The sequence below is a fragment of the Dioscorea cayenensis genome, chromosome 3 (genome assembly GCF_009730915.1).
Source record: "Dioscorea cayenensis subsp. rotundata cultivar TDr96_F1 chromosome 3, TDr96_F1_v2_PseudoChromosome.rev07_lg8_w22 25.fasta, whole genome shotgun sequence".
NCBI classification, from domain to species: domain Eukaryota; kingdom Viridiplantae; phylum Streptophyta; class Magnoliopsida; order Dioscoreales; family Dioscoreaceae; genus Dioscorea; species Dioscorea cayenensis.
This window is the reverse complement of record NC_052473.1, coordinates 9,287,878-9,300,170: the sequence shown is the minus strand read 5'-3', so window position 1 is coordinate 9,300,170 and position 12,293 is coordinate 9,287,878. Positions and strand designations below refer to the sequence as shown.

The 12,293-nt window shown below is 38.3% G+C and overlaps 1 non-coding gene across 1 annotated transcript; it reads left to right on the top strand.

The window, feature by feature from the left end:
* Positions 1–4,195: 4,195 nt before the first annotated feature.
* Positions 4,196–4,302, top strand: LOC120257751. Its single transcript, XR_005535839.1, has one exon. It is a non-coding gene; the product is annotated as a small nucleolar RNA R71 (small nucleolar RNA).
* The last annotated feature ends 7,991 nt before the right edge of the window (positions 4,303–12,293 follow it).

Genomic DNA, 12,293 nt, shown 5'->3' with positions numbered 1-12,293 from the left:
GAACGGAACGGCCATGATAGGTTACTACGGCCGTCACAACGACCGTTATAAGCCCGTTGCTGACTCACTTAATTTTTCCAGAAAAGCTTAATTCTCTGCTTGGTCATCACAATGGGTACAACGGGTTTACCAAGCCTGTTGTGATGATCATAGTGAAAAACTAAAGGTTTTCCCTGTGCAAAATGACATGACAATAATTCCTACTAATAGTACTAGACTCCCCCAAACATGTTTTGCTTATAAAATTCAGTGGGTTTGATCCAACTTTCTACTTTCACATTAATTACCACATTCTATATTTACTAACTAACGAATGATAAACTAAGAGTAAGTGTACAAAAGTCTAGAAAACTACTTGGGTTTCCTCTTAAGAAGTGCTTGTTTTACATCACGAGCCTGACGTACCTGTTCTTACCTTACAATGGCCTTAGGTTGCTTGGAGTAGGTAGAGAAGTTTTGCTTTCGTTACCTAGTTCTGAGGAGTGGAGTTTATCACCTCTGTAGTGTGTTCCTTTTTTGTTTGTACTTTCTTCCACACCCGCTTTGTTGATGCAACTCTCACTTTACTCCCTTTATTGCTTCTTCTAAGTTATGGTTCTATTTGCTGTGTCACCTCTTCCTCAAGCTTCCCCTTAAAGTATTTGAGAAGGGGGCTCACCATGACACATCCTGCATGAAATAAAAAATAAAAAATTAGGGTCATGTGCAATGAAACATTCATAATCTTGATCCATGGAGTGTTTCATAGAGCTTGGGAGTCAGTACACCACTTCCTCATCTCCCACTTTTAATGTCATCTTTCTGTCTCTCCAATTTTTGAGAGCCCAGGAGGTATTGAGGAAGGGTCATCCAAGAATTAGTGGGGTCTCTATATCCTCATCTATGTCAAGGATCACAAAATCCACAGGGAAGATGAGCTTTTCAACAGTTACAAGTACATCTTATACAATTCTCCATGGTCGTCTTACTGCTCTATTGGCCAACTACAAGGTCATCCTTATGGGTATCAACTCTCCCAAACCAAGCTTCATGTAGATAGTGTATGGCATCACATTGATACTAGCTCCAGAATCGGCTAGTGCATTTTCTCCCACGCCATCACTTAACAAACAAGGAATCACAAAACTTCCCAGATCTCTCAGTTTCATTGGCAGTTTTTTGCCCATAATGGCAGAACAATTTCCGTTTAGAGCCACTGTATTAACCTCTTCCAATTTCCACTCGCCCTGTTTATTACTAAGCAAGGTCCTTCTATTGGGGCACTTGGAAGTAATGTGCCCTCTCCCTTTGCACTTGAAGCACTCTATGTCGCCGCTGCGAGAAGATGCAATAGTGGATGTAGAAGAGAAGAAGATGCAGCTGTCGAAGAAGTGGAACGTCGATTACTATGTTCGGAGCCCAGAGAAAGTGCTGACGTGGTCGACTTTCGGCCAAAGAGATGGCCGCAATTGGCCTAAGAGTAGCGCCACCTCCTGTGGCACCCTAAGGGCGGCGCTAAGTAGGGAGAGCGGGACAATTGGGTATGGTGCAACCTCGACCGCCACGCTGTTGCTGTTACTTAACCTTCGTCGCTTGATGTACGAGCTCCTATAGAGTGTTGTAGGGGAACATCTCCACTTAATCAACAATCTCAAGGTTGAGACCGCTCAAGAACCTCGACATGTTTGCCTCAGCACTTTCTTGCACATTGGTATGGATCAGCGGGACCTCTATCTCCTTATAATATTCATCGACGGTTCTTGAACGTTGAACAAGCCATTGTAGCCAGTTATATAGATCTCTCTAGAAGTGTGGTAGACCAAAGCGGTGTCACATAGCCCTCTTCATAGCATCCCATGTGTGAATATAGCTATTCCCCGCAAATAGCCTGCCTTCATGTAACTGGTTCCACCATGTTAGTGCATAATCGGTAAATTCAAGAGATGCAAAATTTACCCTTTTTTCATCAGAAAAACCATGGATCGAAAAAATTTGATCACACCTCGCCTCCCACTCCAAGTAAACTTCCAGATCCGCTTTGCCGCTGAATGGTGGTATGCTCATCTTGATCTTCGCCATACTATCAGGATCTTCTCTATCTCGGTGGCCACAGGGAAGGCTTTCATCATTGTCACGGCGTGGAAATTGCCGATGTCCAACATGACCGGCGTCATTATGGTCATGACTGTCATCAAGCCCACCTCGGGTTGGAACATGCTCGGCAAGGGTCCCAATCTATAGTCTCATGTAGAGTATCTTTCATGACCTTCTTTATCTCCTCTCGTACTGACATTATTGATACTCGCAGCTTACGTTGAAAGTGACTAACAAATGCATCATACTCTACCCGCGTAACCGGTGCATTTGTCTTGTGGTATGAACCAACAGGGTCATAATCATGACAACTAGCTTCTGAACTTACCATGTTGGTGGATTTGAAGAAAAAAATAAGTATATATGTGGATTTACACAAATCTCACCTCTTACTTACCAAAGCTCTTATGCCTTCTTGTTAGATCACAGTTATGCCAAGTGGTAGTTTTCGTATGTGACTAAGAGATTGAACAGAAGGTGTTGAAAGAACTAGCTTCAGTTTATAGTGGAGTTTGATTAGATAAAACAAGAAGGGAATAGTACTGAAAATTTAGTAAGTGCAAAACAAGTAATAATATGATAAAGATATAGTATCTAGACTACTAGAAACTTTCTAATCCGATTTTTTTTTCTTTTTTGTAATGGCCTTTCTTGAACTTTCTTTCTTTCTTTTTGTTTTGTTTTGCTTTGTTTTTTTTTCTTTTTGTGACTAGCAACTAGAGGAATATGAATAGATTATAAACCTAAAATACAATACTCAAATAACAGTACTAACACAACGGGTAGGTAATTTTGGTTATTTTTAGGTTTATGGACTATGGGACTGGAAAAAATTATGAAATTACTGAGATTAAAAGAAAAGGTTAATGTAGGAATAACGTATCCTACCATGTCAACAAAGGCTCCAGTACCAAATGATAGGCTTCAACTTGGTAAAGAAGAAGGAGATCTAGATGATGGCCCGATCTTCACGAGTGTAGGATCTAAGTTGAGGGATAACTAGCTGCGAATAGCTGGGGATGGATGCAACCCGTACATTGAGAAGAGACGATCTGAAGCTTCAAGAACTCTAACCTGCTATTCGAGCAATCATAGAACCACAAACCAGAAACTAATCCGCACAAAATGCCTGAAAAATGTAGAGCATGAATTAGGAGAAAGCCCAAACTTTCCTCTTGCGAATCCGGGAGAACTCACAAGAACAATGGTAGTAGGACAACTCTTGTTTCATGAATAATAATCCAAGTTCTCTTTTTCAAAGGAGAAGGTACAATTCTATTTATAGCTAACTTAAACTTGGGATACAAGAAAACTATTTTATTAAAATTGGCTAGGGAATCAATCTAAAAATAGAAAATAAAAATTTGCCAAGAAAACAATCTAACAATAGGAAAAAAAATTGGCTAGAAAATCAATCTAAATATGGGAATAGTATCGCACAGGTACTGTAGGACATTTCTTAATATAGCACCAAACTCATCCACTTTGGCATCATTGCTCATCATATATTTCGCCAAAACATCCTCTGTGGAGAACTTCCTTTCAGACTGCTGCTGCTGTGACTGTTATTGGTAGTTCTATTGCTGAGGTTGTCTTTGCTGACCCTGGGTCCAAAAGAAGTTTGGATGACTTTACGAGTATGTGCTGACCATTAATAGTGGAGGTCGGTTGTTCCTGTTTAAGTATGTGCTGTTGTACAAGTTATTTTGGTTCCTCTGACCTCCACCGTTAAAATCGACCTGTTCTACTAAAGCCACTACAAAACTCACAATTGGGCACTGGGTAGCCCCATGTCCTCCTCCACATGTCTAGCAAAAACATAATAGCCCTAGAATTCATGTTGAAGTGTTGACTATTACCAACAAGTAGATCCTACTTCTATGTGAGCGCATCCACCTTGGCTGCTAAAACGGTGTCTAAGTCTATCTCATGTAACCCGACCACTTTTGGTAGCCTGTCTCTTGAACTCTAATGTGACTCATTGTTGGCCATGTCCTCAAACAATTGCTCTGCCTCTTCAAGATACTTGTTGCTCAATGATCCTCCTGTAGTGGCATCAATAATTTTCTTGGTTTGGTAGTTCAGTCTGTTGTAAAGAATTTGCAACCTCCTTCATGAATTAAACCCATGATGTGGGAACTGCCTAAGAAGGTCCTTGAACCTTTCATGTGCTTCAAATAGTGTTTTAAACTCTCTTTGCTTGAATACTGAGATTTCTTGTCTTATCTTTGCTGCTTTTTGAGTTTTTAGCTAGAGCAATGATTTTTTTCATTGGGAGCTCGAAAGCATCCTTACTTTTAGAATGCTTCTCTTGCATACTCTTGGTGAACCTAAGGCTGAGCACTTCTAATTTTCCTCTAAGATGCTTTAATGAGTAATTTTGCATGAGGACAAGCAAAGGCTTATGTGTAGGGGAGTTTGACAAGTGTTTGTATATGCATATTATTGACTATGTTTTCTTCACAATGAGCATTGCTTTTATCAGGTTTTATGGCTTATTCATGTGTTTTTTGTGTTCTTTTCTGCATTCAAGGTTGTGGAGGTAGTATAAGAAGAAAGGAAGTAAAAATAGGTCATGAACGCAGATTTTGAGGATTCTCATGCTTGGAAGAAGGGTCAAGACATGAGCTATGATCATACGCATGAGGGTGTGTGCCAACTTCCAAGAGTGTACAAGTCTAGTTACAAGTTAGAAAGGCACAACAACAGTCACACACTCATGCTCTAGACTGTGTAAAGTTTTCAAGAGCTTCATCAACACATTTGAAAGAAAAGAAGCGACATGGCCTACCACACAGGTGTGTTCCCAACTATGTGGCCTCAATGGAAGAAGAGAATTTTGGGATCACTGTAGTAAAGTACTTTTCATGAATGATGTAGCGATTCATCGCTCAAGCAGATGTAGAAAAAGAGAATCCACATTCCCATGTGGAAATTCCACAGGGGCGTGTAAAATCCCAATTTTGTGTTTAAAAGGCCAACTTAAGAGAGTTTGAAGGGATCTTTTTTCTATCTTGGGGAAAGAGTGTAGCTGGCTAGGGTTTGGAGGAGGTTATTGCTAGGCTTTAGAGTGTTTCTAGCCCATTCAACATCGACTTTCTTCAAAAGAGAGTTATTGGGGGAGCTTTCGACAGCATCATTTCGGTGAGGTGTGTCCAAGGCTTGACTGAGGAGTCCTTGGAGAAGGAGAAGCGACTCTTGAAGACCATCATTAGTAGTAGGAGTTCTAGTCCTTATGGTTTGACAACCCTATCCCTCACGAGGTACCATTTAATTACTCGTTACGATCCGTGCACTTTCGGAAGTGTACATCACTATGAATGTCAACCTTTGCCCTTAATAACAATGAAAACGTTTTCTCTAAGGAAGAATAAACTCCTTTTTTATTTAGATATGAATTCAACTGCCAGATCATATAATGGAAGAAAAGCAAGGATGATGAAGGAGAGAATCTTCAAGTGCACACTATACACATAAGGATGAAAGTTTTTGAACAATTTGACTAACTTTAGCTTCTTGTGAATAGATTGCACAAGACTATAGCTGTGCCAAGAAGTGTGAAAGAAAAAAAAATGCACCATTGAGCACAGGATCTGATGTCCTTTCTAGAGCTTTAGTTCAATTCTCATTAGAATTTGAAATCAAGGGAGAAAGATAATGTTATCCATAAAAAATGGTGCCCACTTTGATTAAAGTGATCTCCTAATTAGGCTAGTAAGTGCCAACTTTCATTGATAAAACTTAGCAACCTCAATTAACCAAACACAATAGGCATCATCTCCTTGAGAAAAAGTCCATGGAATATATGGCCGTGGTGAGAAATCAAAAGCATTTTCTTATGAACCAACATCAATCTAAACATGAAATGCAATAGATATTTTTGAAAATAATAATGATAACCACATCCTAGCTGTCATAACCAAGTGTCCAATCTCAAAGGATATGGCATCCCTAAGTTCAAGAAATTTAATGATTTAGGGAACCAGAACCAACACTAGGCTCATTTTGTGATTATTTATGGAGGCACGAGTAATAGCCCATCACTATTGCTGCTCTAATTTCTTGGCAGTTGGATTGATACAACATTTGATTAGTATACTAATTTTCAATTTAAGTTAATTCAAACTTAGCAATACATAACGACACTTTAGAGTAAGATTTGGCAGTCATTAATAATCAACATTATGAATCTAGCCAATATATAAAATAACAAGGATAGTGCACCATAGATTACCGAATAAGATGGCATTATCTTCTCATCAAATTTGAGAAGCTAGTTGAATAAATGCAAGGATTGGCCCAAAGAAAATAGACAATACGAAGGAAGAAATGATAAGCGCTTGTTTGAACATATTTGTTCATATGTTTTACATGCATTGCGCATCTCTTTTATCAAGTTTTATGGCTGATAAAGTGAATTTGGTGTTCTTTTACGCAAACAGGGTTGCCAAGGCATGAAGAGAGAAAAGGAAGCAAAGATGGATCATAAAGGAACATTTTGGGAGTCTTTTGTGAAACACGAGGATCAAGACACATGCTGTGTTCAGATGCATGGGAGTGTGTGCCAACTTTAGAGGGAGTTCAAGTAATTCATGAGTCGGATGGGTACAAAGGCAGTCACACCTTCATGCTCCAGCTTTGTGTGAAGAATTCAAGAGCCTTCCCAATAGTTTTTAGTCAACAAGAAGCCACATGGCCTACCAAACGAGCATGTGCTCGGCCGTGTGGCCTCAGAAGAAGAAGATGTCTAAAATGTTTCATGAGTACTATAGCGAAGTTATGTAGCGAAGTTACTGTACAAAGTTGATGTACACGTGCATGTGGAATTTCTATACAGATGTGTGGGAGCCTGTGTGGAGCCTTGATTTCTTATTATAAAAGTCCACTTTGCTAGATTTTAGTTTAACTTTTTCACATATTAAAGAGGCAAGGCTGCTGGGAGTTGAAAGAAAGGTCTTTGCAACTTTGAGGGATGGTTCTTCACCAACATTGATTGATTTCTTCTCAATCATAGCATAAAGGAAGCCATCGGCGATCCTAGCTTCGGAGAGCAGCCCATCAAAATGTTGAGACTATACCAATCAAGGTCGTAATTATGAATTCAAGGGTGTTTATTTCCATGGCTTTTGCATACTTTCATTTATTAATTACATGTTTTGTAACTTGCTCCATGGAGAGCTAAATTCTAGAGGGATATTTGGGCATGTAAACCATAGGATTCTATTTTGTATTGATTTATATTGTGTTTCCTTTTAATCCTAGCTTAGTTAAGTTTTAAACTTGATTTCTTAATGCTTGCTTGTTTTATTGATCTATTAATTGATTGGTTTGCTTGATTCATTCACCCTGGTGAGAGAGGTCTCTGACACACCCCTTGCGTGTGTGTACCTCAAGTGTACGGGTTATCGAAAGTAATAAAATTCCTTGATGAGTGGGTAGTCAAATCCACAGGGAATAGTTGTCCAGAAGCACAATGTATTGCTATCTAGCTAGAGTGAAAACCAATCTGTGATGTTGCTTCAAAATAACAATATAAATAAAAGCAAAAAAAGAGAAAAGAGAAAGCAAGAGGAATAAAGAGAGGTAATCAATGGTTAAATGGGGTACTCGGATAATACTCACCTAGGACTATTGTTTCAAGTACAAGACTCATATTAGGTCTCCTAATTAAAGTTTAATGAGTCATGGAGATCCAGAGACACACAGTCCCAAACCTAAGGTCAACCATGACTAGTCCTTTACAAAATGCCCCGGTGGAAAGGGATACTCTCGACGTTTCACACTGTGTAGGACTACTTGAAGTTCTAGAGATTTCAAGTGATAAACCCTATTATCTAAAATAGATCTAACCCTTTGGTCCAGGTGAAAGACCCCTAATCACAATTAAGCCCCATCACTAAGGATTACTTCAACACTTCACTATATTGCTCGTGCAACTAAGCCTCAGTGAAGTTTTTATCTTAGCACTTCTCTCTATCACAACCTCAAAGAACTCTTGGAACATGGAGGTAGAATAAATCATGTCAGAAGGGAAAGGGGATGTTCTGCTACCTCTCAACTCACCCTCTCAACCTTCTTCAATCTTGCTAAGTCTAACCCTAATGAAGTTGTCACCCCTTCAAAGGATTACCTAGATAGATTCTCAACCGTAAAGTCACTTTAAGGGAAAATCAAATCAATAAACACACAAGATTGAAACTTAATTAAAACATCAATTAAAGGAAACAAAATAATAGTCAATAAAACAAAATCATTTTAGGGTTTACAAGTCCAAGCACCCACTAGGGGTTTAACTCTCCATGGAGCAATACAAAATCAACAATGAAATAAAAAATAAGTGCAAACAATCCATAGAGATAACCCCCTTGTCATCCGTGTCAATTGTCTTGAGGAGCCGCCTCGCCTTCTCCAAGGATTCCCTTATCAAGCCTAGGCATACCTCGCCGAATCAATGCCGATGAAAGCTCCCCCAATAGCTCTACTCCCAAGGAACTCGATGTCGAATGCCATAGAACCACTCCTAAATCCTAACAAAAGCCTCTCCAAACCCTAGCCACGCTCTCCCCAAAAGATGGGCAAAAGATAGAAAGAAGATCCCCAAATAAAACTCTCAAAGCGGTATTTATATGGCTAAAATCGGGCATCCACACGGATTTTGCTACATTTTCCTGTGCGCTATGAACAGTAACTACTACAATGATTTTGCTATAGTGTTTTGCTATGGTAACTGCTACAATACTTTGCCAAAATACTCCTGAATTCATTTTCTTCATCGAGGCCGCATGATTGGGCACACATCCATGCGGTAAATCATGTTGCATCTTCAATTAAACCACATTGATGAAGCTGTTGGAAATGTTATACAAGTTGGAACACATGAGTGTGACTGCCTTTGTGCCCCTCCACTTTGTATATCCACTTGAGCATTTTGAAGGTTGGCACACATCCACATGTCTATGATCACAACTTGTGCCTTAACCCTTGTTCGATACAAGAATTCCATCAACAATCACGTCCATGATCCACTTTTGCTTTCTTTCTTCCAGACTCATATCCACAACCCTAATTGCACAAAAGAACACAAGTACATACGAATGAGCTATAAAATCTGATAAAAGTGATGCTTAATGTAAAAAAAGCATACTTCGTATGATCTATACACAAGCACTTATAAGTCTCCATTAGTGTTAGAACCTCAAGATTGAAGAGGGTTATAAGAGGGCGAGTCATACGATAGTGGAGTGTCCCCTTTCCTTTTCAATTGATGTATCCTATCTCTATATTCCCTAAGCTCTAAGAAACCATATGTCATGTGAGGTGTTGAGAGAATTCTCCATTGAGACCTCGTAGGGGGTTAGGGACGTTTCACCTAGAAGTAGGGCTAGGTCTATTCTTAGAAATCGAATGCATCTTTTGGAATCCCGAGAGTGCCATGCAATTATATGTGGTGTGATGTGTTGAGAGAAAATCTCCACCAAGACCTCATAGAGGACTATGTAGGGACCAATTTACTTTTGTATTTCCATGACTTAAGTAACTTGGTTTAGGAACACTTTGTGAATCTTGTGCTTAATGTTTGAATCCTAGGAGGAAGCTTTGCCCAAATACCTCACTTTCACTGATTGAGACTTCCCTTTATTTTACTCTTGCCTACTTGCCCGTGACATTCATTTACTCAAGAAAAATGCATATATCCCTTGCTTTTGTGGTGAATCACAATGATTCATGATAGGGATACAAGCTTGGTACTTGTCTATATATACACACCTTTCTCTTAGAGTTCGAATTATACTAAAATAAGAAGTTATAGAATTCTAATCCTTAATTAGGATAGGTATTCATATTTTAATTTTTATTAGATAGACTTCAAATTCTAATAAAATATAAATATTAAATTACTCTGTCATATTGGAGAAATTTTAGATGGTTTATGGCATTCTATTTTGAAAAGAAAAAAAAAACCCCAAAATTTTTAAAACCAAAATGATATAAGAGAGTAAATATAAGAAAACAACAAATATGAGAGAAAAAAGAAAAAGTTTAATGAAAAGAAATAATGAAAAAAGTTTAAAGAAATATAAGAGAGATTAGCAAAATAATGAAAAGAAAAGAAATAAAAAGAATATCAACCTAACTAGAGCTAATCGTACTGTAATTGCCACTAATACATGGTACCTTTTTTACAAAAAAAGATGAGTATAAATAGATTCTATATATCTATATGTTATAAAAACATTCCATATATATAATATAATACACTACTACTAAGATATAAAAAATAAAAAAAAATATTGAAAATAATGAGAGAATATTTGCCCATCACCAAAAATAACACAAATACCAAGATAAATATTTCCTCTGGCTTTTCCCTCCTTTGAGAAAGCTTAAACCTAACAAGAGTTAGTTTGATCAACATAGATTGGCTAATGATTGAAGGAAAGACATGAGAAGAGCATTATTTCCCTTTCCCTCCAAACTAACACTGTGTCCAATTACTGTCACTACGACTTATGTTGCCCATGAAAGCTAGGCCTCATTTCCTTTCTCGTGAGCGTATGGCTAATAACCACAAAATTGGTTCATTTACTACCAATATCCCTTTGGCCCGTCTCTAGATATCTTTTCCTCCTGGCCAAGAGTAAGAGCTCCATCATCTCCGAACACCAATATATGAGAGTAGACACTGTTCTTTTCTTTATCCCATTAGCATGATATGCATCATCATAATCATCCACATTGATGAGAAACTGCCATAGATTTCTTTTTTCCCTTGCAATATCTTAGTTGAGGGATGTTAGTTCCATAGGTCTAGGAGTGTGATAAATATTCCATCAATCTCACAAGTAATAAAATCACACACAACAAAGATGCAAGAGAAAAAGACACACAAAATGGTTACCCAGTTTGGAACAACCTTGTCTACATCTGGGGGGCCGAGCCAAGAGAAAACAATCCACTAAAAGAGGTAAAAGACTGATGTATACAACACACTCTCTCACTCACATAATGACAAAGAAAATCCTCTTAAGATTGCCCAATGCCCACTTTCCTCAACCCACACACACTAAGGTCTCTCATACATGGCTCATCCTAAATCTTCAACCAGGGTATCTTATATAGACTCATCTACATCCCAATAGATCTTCCTCTTTCAGACTTCTCCGTGGTTTCCTAACTTGAACACTAGTTGTAACCGGACTTGCAACACTCCTCACCATGCTGAACCTGACTGAGTTCTAGCCAAGTTGCAACCGAATTTCTGACACCTTCAACCCTCCCAATTCCTTCTGTTTGCTTTGTAGCAGTTGACTCATCATGATCTCCACCTGCATGCAACTGCTTCCTTCCTCACATCATCTCAGTAAACCCCTCTCCCGAGGGTTGCACCCACCAAGGCATGAATACCATCTCACTAAAGATGGCTACCAAAGATCTCCAGATCTTCTTCCCAAACATGGTCCATGTTTGGTCTTCAATGTAATCTTCATTTGATTCATCAATACTTTTGTTACTAAACTTGATCTCTTCTCATCTAAGTTTGGCTTTCAATATCTTCCAAGTATGATCTTCAATCATCCATGCTTGGGTTTTCAAATCTTTAATCAAATCTCACCATATGTGGCTTGTATCCTTAAATAGCTCCGCCCATAATTATTAGCCTTCATAACAACTTATGCTCCATGCAATCCTCATGATAATTTTGCCAATCAATTAATTAATCCTCTCTTTAGAAATAGACCTCTCATGAAAAGAGTTCACCAAAAATAGATTTAACATCTTTGATCTTACCGAGGATAGATTGAATCACATCTAAGATAAAATTGCTCTTCAAGAAAGATCCTCTTACCTAGATTCTCATGCTAAAAGTAGATTTTCTTCATATGGATTATTGAGAGAATTACCAAGATCTTCTACCCTTCATATCTTCAAGCATCACCTCATTAATATTCTTTTCCATGTCACCATCCTTGTCACCTTGATTGCCAAATTATCACCTTTGCCACATCAGCTTGCTTGTCACATAATGCCAACTTTAGGCTTCTAGACCTAATAAGGGATACTTGAGAGTTTTGGAATATCTAGTTCCTTGGGAATATCTAGTTTCTTTTATCTCCGAACACATATCCTTTAAAAACATCCCAAAAATATCTTAATTCCTTATGAAAGTTGTTGGAAAATAAACTTAGATATTTTTAGAAATAAAAATGAAGAGTTTTAGA